This window comes from Triturus cristatus, chromosome 7 (genome assembly GCF_964204655.1).
Source record: "Triturus cristatus chromosome 7, aTriCri1.1, whole genome shotgun sequence".
NCBI classification, from domain to species: domain Eukaryota; kingdom Metazoa; phylum Chordata; class Amphibia; order Caudata; family Salamandridae; genus Triturus; species Triturus cristatus.
The window spans coordinates 426,721,449-426,741,132 of record NC_140590.1 but is presented as its reverse complement, the minus strand read 5'-3'; the positions used below and the strand labels follow the sequence as shown (position 1 = coordinate 426,741,132).

At 45.7% G+C, this 19,684-nt stretch overlaps 1 protein-coding gene across 1 annotated transcript in view; it reads right to left on the bottom strand.

The window, feature by feature from the left end:
- DHRS7C (dehydrogenase/reductase 7C) overlaps window positions 1–19,684 on the bottom strand; it is a 202,356-nt gene that overhangs the window by 152,927 nt on the left and 29,745 nt on the right. The window lies entirely within an intron of this gene.

Below are 19,684 nucleotides of genomic sequence, written 5' to 3'. Positions count from 1 at the left end.
ACCACACTCCCTGGTGGTCTTGCAGGGCTGTGAGGCTGGTAATACTCTGGCGGTGCCGCTGCGGCACTGCCAAGCATATTACTAGTTCCTCAGTGCCACAGTTTTCATGGTGGTGCACATCCCAGGTAGAGGAAAATGGGGGAGGCACTTTTTACACATACAGACACGAATAAGGTTCTTCTAAAAATTGAGCGACACCAGACCCGATCTTTGGACGGCACACAGTTCGGCCACCTTATGATAGTTCGAAACAAAGAGGTTTTTGAATGTTTAAGGGTTACTGATGAAAACTTGCTCTTTTGACATATTTTCTGTGCAGGTCTTGTTTTGAAATTAGCCAATGAGTGGGGGGCGACCTGCCTTTCTACCCCCTAAGCTCCGTATTGTTGATGACAGAGATTCCATGTACCCGTCTTTTTTCAGCCTTGTATTTATCATTCAGTAGGCAGATGGTGCCACCTCGGTGAAGAAAGGCTGCTGCATACATTACCAGCGAGTCTTCCAAGCATTTCAACAAAAGTCATAATTCTTCACAGGTCATCATTGGGTGCTATCTCTGCACAGTTTTCATTGTCTCTCTGAATTTAGACCACATACCTCTGCTTGATAGTTGCTATCACACTATGATAACATTTCAGTAAATATACATTAATATTGGTGATAAATGAAGACCAATATGTCCATTAACTTGGCTGCTTAACCGCCTTGATCCTTTTTATTTTCTCCAGCTTTTTCTTTGCACTTACATTACAATTCAGGCTACCATTTTCCAGTTTTTACTCATTTTTCTGAATAAATGCAGATAGCAGACCATATATTTCTCTGCCTACATTCATCTTTAAGCCCCCCCTGAGACTGCGAAGGTGCTGTCATCTGCGAGATCTTGAAGGCTGTGAGCCCATTCATTAATTACCATTGGTTATCTTCATCATCACTCTCATTTCTTTTCATTCCATTGGTCAGCAACATCAGGTTTCATTTTGCCTGTCTCTCTACAGACAGTATTGGTGGATTTGGGTTGAATCTTCAGTACATTTGACACACACATACACCAAAATACTGCAGGGAATCAGCTGCCTGTAGCATGCCCAGTGGCCTAACAATAGCCACGCGGGCCCCACAATGCGAGGGGGGCTGAGTTCCAGGGGGCCCCCTCCAGCGCTGTGCACATGCCCTGGCCTGAGAGCACCTGACTGGGTCCGGAGTGTTGGGGGGAGGGATGGTACCAGTTATGTTTCACGTTGGTGGGTGAGCCCACTGTGTTAACCCCAAGGAAGGGTGTTTTCAGGGTCAGCCCTTTTTGTTGTGTCCCGATGGTCACGGCCGTGACATAGGCAATGGGAGTTAATAAATGGGCCTGCAGCGTGATCTCACGGTACCAAACAACTACTAAGAGTGTGCCTCACAGTCATTGCTAGTGGCGCTGAACAGCATACACGAAGAGGCCACTCTCAACCTGCCGCCTCACCTCATCTTTCCTGGGCATCTCCTGCATTATGTGGCTCCCTGCGGCGGCACTCATGGCTGTGGTTTGTCTCCTCAGTGGCGCACGGCCCGTTGGCCAGAGCTGTGCTGAGGGTGCATCTACCGCATTTTCCTCCTTGCCTTGAAGGCACGTCACAGTTCTAGCACGTCCAGGAACACTGGGGAGGCATGGCTTTTCGTCTGCACTGCATGTGCATTTCATCTGAGGTTCAGAAAGCACTCTACATGGAGCTGCTGGCCAGTGTGCTCCAGGTTGGTGGTAGATATACCTGTTTGAACCCCGCAAATGCACACATGCATTTGGCTGTATAAGTGAGGCCTGCTGTCAGTGGACTCTGCGCGTCTCACTGCATTCTGTTCCTTGTGGTGGTGGCTATGCTTGACCTGGCTATTTGTTGGAAGGGAAAGAGAGAGCATGTCTCATTGTCTCCATCACACTATCCTAACAACCCCAAATGGCCACAAGACAGCCATATCCCCAGTGGAACCATTTTTGGTTGATTGTCCTCCATCCTCTCAAGCGGCAAAGTGGAAAGATTGGGAGGAGCGTCTGGAGACCTACTTTGCTGCTGTGGCCCGAGACGATGACAGGCAACGCCCCATGCTCCTACATTTGGGAGGGGCAGCTTTACACAAGTTGGGAAAATAAGTCGTAGAAGCTGGACCGTCTTTCACGTATGGCACGGTGAAACGAGCTCTAACAGCACACTTCAAACCATTAGCAAACCCTGACTTTTTGTTGAGTCTGGCCAGACAATTACCTAATGAATCCATAGATACTTTTTACGCCCGCCTTAGATACTTAGCTAGCTCCTGTACACTGCGGGATGAAAATGACGAAATCCGAGCTCAATTTATTCAAGGGTGTTCCTCAATGAAACTAAAGAAAACATTCTTCAAGTTCCAGGAATGCCCATGGCGGACATGCTGACGATGAGTCCAAGGTGTGAGCTACACACACGGCGACAGCATTACAGCACCAAATCCAGATGGAACCCGTCAACGCATTCGCTATCGAAACCGCGGACAAAGGGAAGGCAAGTACTAAAACCAATTCCATGCCTAAGACATGCTATGGGTGTGGAGGTTCCTACCCACGGATCACTGACAAAATATCGAGTGACAAAATATCGTGTTCCCAAAATATCGAGACATAAATATCGGTCAAAAATATCGACATCCTTTCTTCATAATGATAAGTAGTAATATATTGAAAAATAAATATTGTTGTTAAAAATATTGAAGTTAAAAATATTGTGTTTTTTTACATGTATAAAAAATAATGTAAAATAAATTAAATAATACATATAACTAAAAAACATATTTAGAATTATCAGAAAATATTAACAATGAGTAATAAATGTAATGTAAAAATAAATTAAACATACAAATATAAAATGTAATATATATATTTACTTAATAATAATTATTCCAACTCCAATAAGTGCAACAGTAGGGAAACTGTTGGATAGCGTAGGGGATAAAATGACTATTCCCAATCCATGATAATAATTTACCTCCCACCATCTTCCCCCACCAATGTTGTAAAGCATGACACAATTAACATAATTAATTAACAATTAATTAATTTATTGATAACAAATAAGAACCAAAATAAAAACAATTACTAATAAATTAATTCACACAATTAACACTATAAAATTACATTAAATAAATGTTATATTTAAAATATTACAAAATGTATTACAATTAATTTACATCCCACCCTACTCCCCTATCAACCCACAACCCGCTCCTAAAAAAATATGACACAATTAGCATAATTACCAATTAATTAATAATAATTAACAGGCAATTAATAAATAATTAATTACCATAATTAATAAAAAAAATATTAAATACATACATATTAATTAATAAAAATTAATAGTTATTTATATTTAAATTACTTCCCACCCTACTTCCCTATCAACCCACAACCCTCTCCTAAATAAAATAACACAATTAACATAATTAATAATAATTAACAACCAATTAATAAATAATTAGTAATAAATTAATTACCACAATTTCCAATATAAAATATTAAATACATAAATATTAATTAATACAAAATATTAATTAATTATAATTAAATTACTTCCCACCCCATTCCACTATAAACCCACAACCCTCTACAGAACTAAAATGCAAAATTTAATTAAAATAAAATTAATAACTTCTAAAAATGTAATACATAGATTAAAAACCAAATGCAATACTTAGACAAAAAAATAGAACACATACATTTTAATATAGATACTAAAATACATAACAGTAACTAAAAAAACGATATTTTTAACAACTATATTTTTGCAAACAATATTAATGACTTTGATACTTTTTAAAATGATATTAATGACTTCGATATTATTAAAAAATATATTACTTACCTTAGACTCGATATTCTTTACCACGATATTCTGACAGTCGATATTTTTGTATCCCAATATTTTGCACTCGATTTTAGGGCAAGTCAGGAAAAAAAACTCGATATTCTGACTGTTTACCCCTACCCACACCAAGGGCTGCACCCAGCTCAAGGAAAAAGGTTCTCAGCATGCAACAAACCTAATCATTTTGCAAAGGCCTGTCATTCCTCAGTGCCCCGAAAGGTCGGAGGCCAAATCTGTTAATGCTCTACACGCAGCAGAGGTCTCAGAGGACAAAGGGGACATGGACGATGATGACATCAAATGGGCAGTCCATGTTATACATGCCATGCAACTTGAGGGATACCCCCGAAAGCACATCCCGAAGTGCAATGTACTACTTGGTGGTCATCAAGTGTAGGCGCAGATTGATACTGGATCATCCGTTAACATGGAGTCCATGATGCTGACACTTCCTGTGCAACCTACCTTGCGACCCACCATCACAAAAGTATTCACCTACAGATCCACCTCTCCTCTTACTCCAGTGTGAGTATTTACTCCGAGATTGCCTATGAGTCTCACTCAACTCGTGCCAAGGTGTATGTCACCAAAGAAGACACAGGGATGTTGCTTTGCCACTGAACTGCAGAGAACCTTCAACTCTTCACTTTCGCCTTCAGCATACACCAAGGAAGAGTGGATGATATGTACTGTTTGAAGGAATAGGGTGGCTAAAAGACTGTCTGAGTTGCCTACATATCGACAACTTGATACAGCCGGTAGCCAAGAATCATCGATGAGAGGCTTTCCACCTGAGGCCAAAGGTAGTAGAGGAACTAATCAAATTTAAACGAGTGGATATTATCGAGAAGGTCGATGGTCCGTCTCCGTGGTTGTCCCCAAATGTCGTAGCGCACAAACCTAAGCAAACTGGAGAAGTACGGTTCTATGTTGACATGCACCTACCTAATCTGGCTATCAAATGAGAGCGTCATCTGACGCCCACCGTGGATGACATCAATCAATCAATCAATCAATAAATCAATAAATCAATCAATCAGAACATTTGTAAAGCGCACTACTTACCCGTGAGGGTCTCAAGGCGCTGGGGGGCGAAAACTACTACTGCTCGAAAAGCCAGGTCTCGAGGAGTCTTCTGAAGGTCAGCAGGCCTTGGGTCTGCCGTAGGGGGATGGGGAGGGTGTTCCAGGTCTTGGCGGCGAGGTGGGAGAACGATTTGCCACCGGAGGTTGCTCTTCGGATGCGGGGGACTGTGGCGAGGGCAAGGTCGGCGGAGCGAAGCTGGTGGGTGGGGGTGTAGAAGCTGAGTCGTCTGTTGAGGTACGCTGGTCTGGTGTTGTGGAGTGCCTTGTGTGCATGGGTGAGGAGCTTGAAGGTTATCCTCTTGTTGACGGGGAGCCAGTGCAGGTCTCTCAGGTGGGTTGTGGTGTGACATTGTGTTAGAAGTGAGTGACTCCAAATGGTTCTCAGAGATAGACCTAAGAGCTAGTTATCACCAACTATGTTGGACCTGGAATCTCTAGCCATTACCACTTTCTCCACCCAGGTGCGCCTTAGAAGATATAAGCGCCTTCATTTTGGAATTTCCAGCGCAGTAGAGGTCTTTCAGGACACCATCAGGAGTGTACTTGATGGTCTTGAAGGAGTCCTCAATGTCAGTGATGACATTTCTGTCCATGTCCCTAGGCTGGAAGAACATCTTGAACGCCTGAGAGCCACTTTTCAACGAGTCAAAGAAAATGGTCTAACACTTCACAGAGATAAGTGTGCTTTTCTCCAAAAGGAATTCACATTTTTTGGGTATCACTTTTCCTAGGATGGGTTGCTATCTGATCCCATCAAAGTCCAGGACATTCAGGCTGCATCGGCACCAACCACTGTGACCAGAGTAAGAAGCTTCCTTGGTATGGTCATATAATATGGCACCGGAACTGGCACTGTTGGCCGGCAAAACCTTGGTCTACTTCAACCCTGCTAGGGAATCCGAACTGTCAGTAGATGCCAGCCGTACTGGCCTCAGAGCAGTGTTATCTCAAAAGCAAAACAATGGGGAATGGGCTCCAGTGGCATAAGCCAGCCGGACACTGACCGAGATGGAGCAGCGTTATTCTCACATTGAGAAGGAAGCCATTGCTGTGCATTGGGGATGTCGTCATTGTAGGAAGGTGGAATCTGACTACATGGTTGCCCCCACTTTTTTCCTGGTGTTTTGATGGCTTTTGACTTAGTTTGGCTGGGAACCTTCTATTCAGGTCCCCAGCCTAGTGGCTTCCTCTCTAAATTGATTGCATGTACTTTAGGTACACTCCAGATTGGATACTGGGGTACCCTTTTGAGTCCCTAGTATATGGTATACTATGTACCCAGGGCATAGGTACCCCAGAGGCCTACCAGGGGCTGAAGCATGTATTGTGCCACCACTGGAAAGACCTCCAAAATGACACCACAGGTCTGCTACTGCAGCCTGGGTAAGGTGGTGCATGCACCCCTTACTAATGTATAGGTTCACTATATCCCACCTATCACTGCTCATAGTAACCTATATCAGTCACCCCTATGGCAGGCCTTATCAATCCAGAAGGCAGGGTGCTTGGCTATATGTGAGAGGGTGCCCAGGCATGAGCTGAGCCCCTCTGCAGCCTTCGGAATCTCTTTTCCGGGGTTGTCAGTGGTGCAACCTGACCATATACTCTTAAGTGCATTATATCTTAAACGGTTAATGCTAACTTTGGACGGGCTGCACGGAAACATGTTGTGTTTGGTGTCAAACACCTTGGAATCATACCCTCACATCAGTTCTTGATGTGAGGATTTGATCCCACCCTTCTAGAGAAAGAGACATGGCAGTACTGGTATACCTGGTAGAAATCTAATAGAGCCCTGGCATCACAAAATGGATGCTGCAGCCACAGACACAGGTCTGGCCTCCTGCTGCTGACCGAAACTCACCTCCCAGACAGGCTTATGTGTATTGGGGCTGGGTGGGAGCACTCTCAGAGTGCTTTGAAGTCCTGCACTGGGGGCACAGTCCAGCTCAAACCGATTCAGGGGCTTTCAGCCCCTGCTCTGGCACGAAACTGGACAAAGGAAATGGGTGTAGCCACCCCTCTTTCCAAACCCTCTCATAGGTGGGTCCCCAGAGTTAGTCCAACCCCTTCCTTAGGTATAAGTAAGCAACCTCTGTAACCAGAACTTTAGATATCCCTGGACGAAACTCTGAAGCTGAATCCTGGACCTTTGACGCTCTACCAACCACTAGAGGACTGAAGAAATCTCCCTTGGGGTCAAGGAGTGACTCCCCTGCTTGACAGGCACCAATGAAGCTTTTTGCCAGTCTGCATCTCCGAAGCTCCTGCTGGACTCAGAAGTATTTGCAGCCCAAGGAGAGGATTTCCAGACATCTCAGAGGCCAACCCAAGTCCCCAGCAAAGCTCGAGACCCGCAGCCCTCGTGAGTAGCGTGGAACTGGAACTCCTGGTCACCGTGTACTTTTCTCAAGTGCATTGACTTCTCAACATCTCTTGAAGTCGTGCTTGGGGTTACTTGAAGCCCCCACCTCAAGCAGAGAATCAACTGAAGATTGTCAGCCTAGTCACCCGAGTGACCCATGAGCCGCCATTTTGTGTTTCCTCTTGAGGTCCCTTTGCGATCCCTGGTCCGTCGACTGGTGGGTCCCTGAGGGGGTAACTTTGATTTTCCTTGGGCTTTCCTGGTTGCTCCAGACGTGCCCCGACTCCCAACCAAGTGGCGAGTCCCTCAGACCTTGCTGGTCTGCACCAAAGCATCTTTCTCCTTTCTGTGTGGGTTGCTGTTTCCAAGGCTTGTTGTGTCCAATCCGGGTACCGACACTGCAGCACTCAACATCCTTCGTGGGACAGCTCGAATCCAGCTCCTAGTTGTCCTCAACACCTCCTGGTCCTCGTGGCTGATGAGTCAAGCTTCACCTTCTTCACCTGAAATCACCTGACATCGGTGGGCATCTGCCTATCATCCTCCTGGTCACTGGCAAGTGACCCAGACTCTGTCCCCTCTGCTTTCAGGCTCTTCTCAACTTTGATCCAGGCTTGGATCTCTTCGGACACTTTGCATCTTCCTGGCAGCAGCACTTCTTTGCCAGCTCCCATTGAAATCGACGACGTGACCTGACACCATTTGACACCTATGCACCCGGCTTCCCTTGGTGAGGTAACACGAGTACTCCGGTGTTCCTGTGGGTGTTGACCCTAGAAATCCCAAGGGGTTTGGTCCTGACTCATTCCTAATCTTTAAAAATCTTTAAAAATCTAAACCGCGACTTTCCCCATAGAAGCTAACAGGAGCTCGCAGCTGTGTCCCCTGTGTCACTACCTTGGGTGGTTCCTTGGGGTCCCAGCGATTCTACAGGCTCTAGGCTTTGTGTCTAGTTAAGTCGTGGTTCTTATACCACTATTTTTGTATATGGTTTGGCTCGCCCCTAGGGCCTAATGTGTATTTGTGTTATTATACTGTTATATTTGAAGTGTAACTTATGTGTTTTTACCTCTAGCCTCATAAAGAGATTAGGAGGGGGTGTTTAGAAATAAATACATATATTTTATATATCTACCTGGTGTGGTTGTCTTTCATTTAGCCATTCAAGAGATTATAGATTGGTAAAACAAGCTGCTTTACATTCCTTCAAGACTTAGCCTGAAGGCTGCTCTCCATAGCTACCACTAGGATAGCTTTCAATAAAGGTTGTCTTTAAGCTATTACCAATAAGGGATTGTTTGGACTGGTACAAGGTGCCCACTATAATTAGTGGACCGCATATACCAGGCCAACTTCTCACAGTCATTTCCATCTGTATCTCTACGGCCAACCTTTTGAGGTTCATACGAATCGCAAACCCCTCATCCTGATGTTCATGGCGTCATCGTCCAAGCCCCTGCTGAGAATTGAAAAATGGATTCTACAATTGCAGGAATATTATTTCACAGCTATTTTTCGCCCAGGGACTCAAAATCCTGTGGACTATCTGTCGAGACATGCCAGACCTACTACAGAAAGCAAAAAGCTTGATGCAGAAGAGGTGAAAGAATATGTTTGATTCGTTGTTGAAATCTTGACTGAGATGCAAGGTCTGGTTTCCCAGTTTGGACAACTTAGTTGAACAGACTGTTTGCCAGTGCTCCCTGGGCCAAGCTGCTGGGCCTGCAGCCCCACCAGCACCCATCATCACTGAAAATATCCCGCCATTGCCCTGGCAGAGGGCCAGCACAGATTTTGGTAGTCTCCCAGATGGTAGACGCATACTATTTGTCATCGATGATTTTTCAAAATACCCTGAAATTGAAATCATGGATTCCACATCTGCTAGTTAGACAATACCTTGTTTGGAAAAAATCATGGCCACCCATAGACTCCTCAAGGAGCTGTGAACTGACAATGGCCCTCCATTTTTGAGTCAAGAGTTCACCAAATGTTTAGCACAGGAAAGTAACACCCCGTTGACGCAAGTATTGGAGAGGCGAAGCGGGTCATGCGCACTCTAAATAAGGTGCCTAGAATCATTTTTCCTAGGGTGCGTGGCTTGGCGCCGATGGAGTGAGCAGCAAGCTTATGAGTTCCCGTTGGCCAGCCACCATCTACAACCATCCTGACGCCCTGAACGAGACCGGGGCCCCCAAGGCGCACCCGACTGTTGTATAAGGGTGAGGTGGGTTCCACAGAAGATGAAACCCTGGGCGAGCGATTGGAATTGGCAAAGCTGCGGGAGCCGATCCCGGCCACGAGATGAGCCAAGATGGCGTCACCCAACGAGCAGTGAAGGATTCGGGAGCACAGCGGGGACTAAGCAGCGGATAGTAGCAGCAGCGGGTGTCCCCCCCACAGTATCATCGTAGAACCTGACTGGAGCTTCCAAGGTTCCTCCTGTGTTCACACCTGAGGGGCAGAGTGGAAGCTGGCATGGACTAGACCGAGCCTCGTGTGACAAGCTCGAGTGCCGGATCGTGTGGTGACCGAGGACGAAGGAAGGGGGGAAGACGTCCCGCTGAGAGACGGTGAGCAGGACCTGTGCCCCCCTGAGGTGAGAGGATTGCGGCGACCCCACGCAGTTGGGAGAAGGGGCAATACCAGAGTGACTGGGGTGTGAGTGCAGCCCCTGACCTGAAACATTGGAACCCTGCTAAACTATCGGAGGTCCCCACAGCATGAGGTACCAACAAGAGACCTGACTCAAATGTCTGGCGGCCCTGAAGAGACCTCGCCCCATGCACAGGCGGGCGCACAATGAACTGCACCTGGAGCCCTGAAGACAGCGGATTGGCGGACTCTAGGGATAGGTCTAAACCAGGCGACTAGGCCATGCTGTCTTGGAACAACTGGTGGCTGGGCCCAGAGATGGACAGAGCACCAGCATAGAGTGCTGGGGGAGACGCAGGGAAGCAGAACCCCCCCAGATACATCACCTCCCAAATGAGAGGGAAAACTCCCTGCCCTAGACGTGCAGTATAATACCAGCAGGTGGGCCCACAATTACTGTTGGAAGGCGACCTGAATACCTGACCCCCGACCTGCTGAACAAGTCAGAGGTGAGGGCCTTCCTTATCGCGACTAACACATCTGCGAAGGTCCAGTTGGGAGAAAGCAGAACCACTAACACGAGGACTGCACACACAAATAGCTGTCCTCACAGTGGGCACGAAGGGCCTGAACATAGTGCGGCATTGCCCCCCCATCTCAGTAGACGAGAAGATCGAGACGCGTGTCATAGACACAAGACGCGCTTGAAGACAGGAGCGTCTACCGGAGGAATCTTCTGCAGAGACGGACATGATTGTCCTGGGGGTGTCCTATGAGTGCATATAGTACCAGAAGCACGGCAGACCGAGAGGATACCATGGGTAAGGCCCTCAAGAAGAAAAAAAGAGAAGAGGCCCCATCGGACAAGCAGATGGAGGAGAGGGGGATGCCTCTTTCTCAGGCGGAACCTGCTGGCGACCCTTCACTGCAGGACATACTACAAGCCATTACCTCATCCAGCGAGCGACTGGAAACCAAAATAGACTTGCTGCCCTTGGATCTGGGCCTACTCAGAGAAGATCGCAAACAACTGGCGGACCACGTCAAGACAACAGATGGTCAACTCTCTGAAACGATGCTGGTTATAGTAACCATGAAACAACGCCTTACAACGCTCAAGGCGAAAGTGAAAAAATTGGAATCTCGAGCCGAAGATGCCGAAAACAGGTCGGGGAGAAGCAACCTCAGAATCATCGGCCTGCTGGAGAAAATTGAAGGCTGCAGTATGATAGCCTACCTAGAGAGATGGCTGCAGGAGAAAGTTGCGCCAGACGGGCTATCAAACTGCTTCCCCCTAGAGAGGGCGCTCCGCGTCCCAGCGACACCACCTATACCTGGAGCACCACCGCAAGTGGTGATAGCGAAACTGCTACATTTTAGGGATAGGGACCATATCCTTACCCAAGTGCGCCTCAAAGGAGACATAGAGGTGGATAACTCGGCGGTGAGAATCTTCCCAGACTTTTCCAGGGTGGTGCAACAGCAAAGAGGATCTTACCGAGAAGTGAAGCAGAGGCTGCGGCAACTAAACTACAAATATGCAATGAAATACCTGGCCACACCAAGAGTGATCACAGGAAAGGGCAAGGAGTTCTTCAGAACCTCGCAGGATGCAGCTGACTGGCTGGAGAAAAATGATGGGATGGCGACACTACAAGAACCAAGAAGAGGAGAAGGAGAGAAAACCGCTCTAGGGATTGGAGGTCCATGAGAGAGAACTTGGCGCCGACACAGGAAGAGACACAGCTCGAATGCCAGAACGCAATGTAGGTGGTGGCATTGATTAGTGGCAAGGAGAGAGATGACGTCCACCTGAGGGCAGAGAGACAGCAAGCCTAGAGTAGAACGGGAAACGACTGGCCCAGCAGTGAGGTACAGGAACTGTTGATGGGGGGGTGGAGCGGGGGTCCTGAGGGGACAATGGAATTAAGAAGCAGCTGCAGAGATGGTTAGCAAGGCAAACAGGCAGCCTACCCCCTTGCAATTGACTGACCGAACTGCAAGCAGTTACTTGCAGACATTCTAATTGTGGTTTGGATGGGGAATGTTTTTCTGCCTATCCTGGGGAGTGGGAGTTGGGGGAAAAGTTTACTGTTGATATGGGGGGGACACCTTGAGTTGCAGCATGCATGGAACTATGCAGGATCTTATGAGGAACACAGACGGTCGACACGGGCGACAGTGGAAGGCGGTCGGAACCTAATCACATACCCTAATGGCTGACAAGAAACAGTATAAATGCATGACACGGAACATCAGGGGTATGCACACAATGACCAAACGCCACACAGTCCTCTCTTATATCCAGCGGGGGTAGCCCTACTGCAGAAGATGCACCTAACGCTTTGCAGAGGCGTTGGAGGGGCCAGCTTTTTCACACTACCTACTCTGCATTCACCCGGGAGGATGCTAATATGGATATAAGTGGGGGTTCCATTGCAGTTGACCGATTCTGTAATAGACCCAGAGTGGCGTTATGTAGCTATAAAGGGGCGACCGAAGCGTCAGGACATAAGCATAATTAACATCTACGCCCCTAACATGGACCAGTCAGCCTTTTTCGCAAAGCTGAGCCACTGCTTACCTCACTACCTGACGGGCACTACCCTGCTGGGGGGTGACTTTAACAGTGTGGACGATACACAACTAGACCGATCTCACCCATCTGTCAGAAATCCTCAAGCAGCGCGCGCCTTGCATGCTTTCATTACCTGGAGACAGAGCTGGGGACTGATAGATGCCTGGAGGACCTTGCACCCCCATGATGGAGACTACTCCTACTTTTCAGCCGTTCATGAAGTGCATGCACAATTAGACACCTTCCTAACCTCTGCAGGTGCAGGATATACCCATCAAGCTGCGCTATCTACTATAGGGAGAGTACTGGACAGGGCTAGAGGACTGGGTTGAAACAGAACTGAAAGTGGTGAGAACCTGTACCTGGACTCCGCGCTGCTACCATTTGACGAGCTGCGAGCTGCGTACAATTTACCGGGAGGTCACTTCTTGAAGCATGGGGCCCTTATTAGAGGGGTTGTATGTCACTGGGGAGGGGGAGACACTGAGCAGAGGGCACTATCATGGTGCAGATATGTAGCGCTATCTGCGGGGAGGATTAAAACAGCTTCATGCCTTTACAAGGCCATGAAACAAGACTTAGGCAAACAGATACCAGAGGTGGAGTAGGTAGGATCCTAGAGCGAACCCCGAAGGTATCCAGAAACATGTGGTTTAAATGAATTAATTTCTATGTCTTGCATAGGGCGTATCTCACACCGTCCCGAATCAGGAGATAATACGGCATGGATACAGCACTGTGTCCACGGTGTGGAGAAAGGGAAGCACACATAATCCACATGTTCTGGACCTGTCCCACACTCCAACTCTTCTGGGAGGAAGTAAGACAAGTAGTGGGTGAACTTATTGATAAGGACCACCCGCATACCCCAGAGCACTTCCTACTAGGATGGTTCCCTCACACAGCCAAAGATAAGACAACTGGGACGTTCCAAGGCTTGGCCTACGTACTGGCTAAAAGAGAAATAGCCAGAAATTGGAAGGCGCCTGGAGGGCCCAGGAACACCTCCCGGAAAAAAGAACTTGAGAAATGGGCGGGAGCAGAAGGCAGATTATTGCTCAGGGAAGCTCATCGGGGGATAGGCAAAATAGATAGGGCCAGAGCGTGGGAAGGACTAGTGAATGAGTTAATTATCTAGAGGGCAGGACAATGACAGTGGGGCGAGCACTCCGCAACCCGCAGCCCCAGACCAAGGACTTAGTCCACAAAGTGGTACACAAAATATCTCAATGAGGTAAGGCATCAGGCTGCATGCAGGACTGTCTTGCCAAAGTAGGTTAAGTGTTAAACAAGATCCTGCGGAAGCCACTGGTTTTGATTGGAAAAGCTCTGAGCAGAGAAAGTTCAAATGTTATGCACAGAGAAGACAATACTTCGGCAGGATACTTTTGGCACCCTCACATGGTCTTGATTTCTACGCTGGGACTAAGTCTCTGTTTGAGAGCTTGGATTCCTTCTGCAGGGCAGGGTGGCAGGTTATATCTGAACAGGGCTCCACTAGGCTAGATATCTTCTAGCTGAGGTCCAGCTGAAATTGATTTGTTGCTGAGGAGAAGCTCTAAGTGGGAAAAATCTGTTTTATCAGCACAGGGAGGTTGAGGCTTTGCCAGATTGACTTTGGTGATTTGATCTCATTTTACTGGAGGTCTAGATGTACAAATATTTTCTAATTCCCAATTTTGCAGGGTCAGTTTCTTTTTCCCTTAGCTCTTCATCTACAGCTCCCAGACATCAATGGAAGCCCTTAAATCTTTTAGGGCTTAATCCTGCCAAGGATTGGCACAGCACTGGGCCAGTTCAGCTGGGACTGACGAACCGGTTTTCAAAAAACAGTATATTTTCTGGTTACTGACCCTGTAGCCACAAAGGAGGTCATCTCACTGACACTTGGAGTCCACTTCTTTGTCCTGGGTACAAGTGGAAACAGGTCCAGTCATTTAAGGCTCCTCTCTGATCACAACAAGCAGGATTCAGTGCTTTTTCATTCTTTTGCAGTTCCACGAATTTCGTAGCATGCGGTGCATCGCATTTTGTGATGCAGGGCGCGCAACAAAATTTGTTTTATTTATTTTATTGTTTACTTACCTGCAATTATCCATATTCCGGTTTTTAGAACCCCCCACCCTGCCCCTCCCCCGCCCCGCCTTTCCGCCCCACGGAACTCCCTCCACGGGCCGCGGCTGATTCTTACATTGTTTTATGTTAAAAATCCTATTTTCTGGGTATGCTCCATATTTTTCAAATACCTCAAGACATTTCTAAATCAGATCATAGGTTGATGAACTACATGTATTGTGGTTGAATTCATGTAGAATACTTGTTCCTGTGAGTTTGGCCCCATTGTAAAATTAGGAGGCACCCACGGTGCTTCCCCTTGGTGGTTTCTTTACTTTTAACAATGCGTTTATTCAATCAATTCGTCTCTTCCTGCTACTTTGTTTAATACATAGAAATACAAGGAGACACTGACTATGGTCTTGTTTTAGGTGTGTTACCATAACTCTTGTGCCAACAGCAGTCACTCTTTGCTACTGATAAATTTTTAGGCAATAGCTTTTATAGCCTCCACATTTTATTTCTGGCATGAAAGCAGCTTTAGCTTTTTTGTCAGCCTTACACTTTCTAAAATATCATAATAAAAACACATGCATTTATACATGCATACAGAAGCAGTCAATCAGTCCTCTACATCTATCTGTCGGTTCAAGTATCATTCATGCTGTTGGGATGGGTGAATACGATGTCAATGAATGTCATAATATGTGCTGGCCCGACAACGGCAATGTCAGTAAACGCAATGTGAACCTTATGCTACCACTTGCCCCGGTACAATAGCAGTCAATGCAATGCCAATGTATACCATAATTTGTGCCAGCACAGCAGCCCCGACATTTACAATAATAATACCATTGTATTCAGTGATCCATGGTCATACGATAATATTATTGTTTCGCATAAGAACAATGTCAACGTGCATTCAGACCAGAGTAAATCTAATCTCGTTAATACCAGTACAAATGATTTCAATGCATAAAATGACAGCTGTATTGTTACTACCAGTACAAATGATTTCAATATTCAAAATGACAACTGTATGCGTAATAATGATAATGAAGATAAACATGATACCAGGGACTGCCATATTACTTTTAGGAGTTCAAATGAACTCACCTCATTGCTGACAGATTCACCCAAGTTGACCTATCCAACAACCACTAGTCAGAGATACGTGATCAGGCAGGTTCTGTGGCCCATGCCCATGCTTATTGAGTAATAGGTCACAGGTTGGGTCCTCTATAAATTACAGGCAAACACACACCCAGGGAAAACCCTGCTCAATTCCATAGATTGATATTTGCACCACAAACAAGTCTGAGGTTATTGGCCCCAATAAAACCTGCTTGCCCAAAGGCTTACATTCCTCAGCAATACCACATAGCTAGATACCACATGCAGATAGGTACACTCAACCAATCAGGACACAACGTGCACACCACACGTAGTGATCACGCGCTCCTCACACCGGACATCTGGACACATACACACTGGCCCACATAAGCTCTCACCGAGGTCGAGAGCCATCTGTGTCACATGTGATTGATTTACGACTAAGATGCTCTTTAGGAATGTAAAGAACATTTTATTGTATCTCATGAACTGTACAATTTGAAGGCTAAACTTTGTACATCAAGAGATTTTGAGCAGACACATTCTGTCCACGCTCTCTCGGCTGCAGCATTTCATTAACCAAATTGTTCCTGTTTTGACTCTTGTCTTTTTCATTTATTTAAGGCAAATTCATATCCAAGCAACAATGTTTTTTTCTGCACAACATACCATTCACGTTTCAGTAACATTCTCTTCTGTCAGACAAAGGGGAAGGTGGTATTTGGAGCTAATTTAGAAGGTCCAGAGCCTGAGCTCCTATGGGTATATCAAAAAATTTAAAGGGGGATTCTGTTCCGAAAGGAGAAGAATAAGTGTTACCAACAGGTGTATCTGGACTTATATCATGAGGACAGTCCTCATGACTATCTCATGTTGCCCTCACACATCCCCAAGGGGATGTCATCCTTCATCAACGCGTGGTGGTCCTCGTTGGGCCGGAACTGCAATGCCCTACGGGTCCCTGAAGGGACCCTTTGGCGGAGATCTTTTTGAGAGATGCCGTATGATGCCTGCAGGTGAGGCAACTAGTGTGGTGGAGCAGTGAAACGTGGTTGTGGGTTAAAACTCATAGCGGAGGTTACAAACTATCTTTTGATGAGTAGCCCGCCATGTCAGAGATATAAACCTTATAAAAGGCTGACGCTACCCCAGGGGTTTAAAAGGAACCCTGGTAGTCAGAGTATGGTGACTATGGGAGGGAAATACCCTGTAGTCGTGAGGTGGAGGCCTCACATTGTTCTCTCACTCAGTGATTTGTCGACATGTTTCACAAGCTTGAAATTGGTCTGAAGGATCTATGGCGCTTCCTCAGGACAAAAATATCTATAATGAAAAACTACCCCACACAATAATGGTGCCCCTAAAGTGAAACCTACTGTCTGTGTGGTTCAAAATCCAACCTGTGAAAGAAAGATACCCAAAAAAAGAGAGGGAGCGGTTACTATGTCCCGGATATTGCAGTATCTTACTGCCATCAGAGAATACCAGCAGCAGATGAGGGAACTGTCCGGAAGTACAAACAGGCAATACACATGGAAATAGATAAAATGATACAAATTGACATTAACAGACATAGAAGGAGGACACCAGATCAGTGCTGTAACAGCGATGTCTGCAAAGAACGTTTTCACTGAAACACAGGTCCATTCTTAGCATTGTAGAAATGTATCTAAGGCAAAACCAACAATTGCCAAACATAAGTGGTGAGTAATCAAATACAGATGTGGTAGCATTCATTGTGGTAGATCGAGATTGTGTTACTCGATATTGTCAGTTTCAAGTATGTGTGTCAGTTTGTGCTACAAAATGATGTACACATGTGGGCTCAAAGCATGCAGTGTGTAGAAATCGGTCTGAATAAACACATAATTGGACTGGTCAGGTTGTGGTTGTGCTCATGCTTGCATCCGAAAGTGCTCAAAATGCCTGTTGCCCATTAGCGGCATATGACTAAACCCTGAAGTGATCATCCGAAGTAATGATCAATAAGTGACTTTTTGCCTAAAACTGATGATGAAAAAATCCTGTAAGCGATCAGGAATCATTTAAGTTGGTGTTCCTAGAGTAAACTGGTTGCTTACCTAAAGCTAAATCGCGTTCGCTACATCAGGTGGCATGGAGTTGCTGCGTGTAAGCGTGTAAGCTTGCCCAGCTGTGAAGACAGCATAGTTAGTCAGAGTCAACGGAACTCGTGGCAAATTAAGGCAATATGTCGGCATATCTGTACATGGCAGATTTTTAATCCAAAAACATCAACAGCACCACTAATCCATTTAAGACCAACATCTTATTATGAAAGAGATACATAGATGATGTGCTGGTGTTTTGGAAAGGCAACAGAGATAGCTGCGAATCATTCAGGGATTGGGTCAACACATTGAATCCCTACCTTAAGTTCACTAGCTCTATCTCAGATATAGAGATCCCCTTTCTGGATCTCGTGATCAGCCTCACACAATGCCACCTCAAAACAAAAACACACAAGAAGGATACGGACTGTAACAGCCTTCTCTCATTTGAAACCATCACCCCAAGGCCCTGTGGGCAAACCTCCCATATGGGCAATTTCTATGTCTGCAACATAACTGCGGCGACTTTACAGACTATCACACTCAAGCTGCAGAACTGAATCACAACCTCCTTGAAAGAAAGTACCCTCAGAGGGTGGTCAGTCTCATAAAAAAGAGAGCATGCAATAATAACTGGGAGGCCCTCCTTGAAAACAACACATGTCCAAAGGAAGAAGTGATGACATGAGTCACTTCTTACACACCTCTAACAAACAAAGTAAAATCAATCATTCTAAACATTGGAGAATCCTGATCACAGGGGACTTAGAGTTAGAACACCCCCGTTTTGCATTTAGAAGAACTTCCAATCTGAGAGACCAGTTAGTACATACCAGACAACATATGAATAAAACAAAAACACAGACCACACTTTCGAATCTTCCACCAGTTACTGGACAATACCCATGAGGCAGTTGCACCTCATGCAACTCGACCTCACCTACACCATCCTACAGGCCTATGTACTAATAGGTTAGATCTCAAAATTCCAAATCTTATCAGGCCGTAATCCAACCTACCTCATAAATATTGGTGAGGTAGGTCGCAAACTGTGACTCAATATGATTGGAAGCCATCAGGGGAATGGTGGTCTGCTAGCCTGCTAGGGTCAGCAGACTACCATGTCTGGGATTGCTTCTTAACTAATTATGTTTGTTTTTTGTTCAACTCACCCCAATTTCTTCAAAAGAAAGAGAACTGAAATAAAAACAACTTTTTTTTCAAACGATTGTTTGAGGGCTACTACTCTACTCCCCAGCAACCACTTTTTTAATTCACAGCTTCCCCTTTGCAAATTTCTTATCGTTCCAACTCTAGAGTCAGTAATTGTTAACATTTTGAAACCAGATTTCATTTGCGAAACATTTACACATATCATACCAATTTCGTATTTGAAAGTGTCACATACAACACGCCCCTTAAAGATATCAAATCACAAAGGGGTCACAAGACTATTTCAGAAGTGAAAATGTAGTGATTTCTAAAATGGGGATCAAATATAGGAAAAAGCTTTTTTGAAGTTACTAACTCCGAATCAGAGGGTCCGTAAACATGCTTAGTTCACCTGGCTCAATGTTTCTTCTTTTCATCATGTTAAAAACAGTCTGGCTTCTGTTACTACAACTACCAGCAATTTTTATGAAAGTGAAGAGCCAGTTATTTACTTGTAGCAAATGTAAGTGCTTAGGCTCAGTTTTTAGGTCGAGCCTAGAGCCAGCGCGCATGCGCTGATCTGCGAGACTTATTGTAGAGGAGTAGGGAATAGAAGCCCCGCCCACTCTCCGCCCATATCTGCCATTGGCTTGTGTCATTGTCCATCCTAAATGCTAGATTCTGATTGGTAAATTGACTTTTTAGTCCCTCCTTAGTACTGCCTCCTCTTCATTTGTCACCTCTCATGGCGACTGGCCCCTTTATTTGATTGTTACACAGTGCTTGTTATT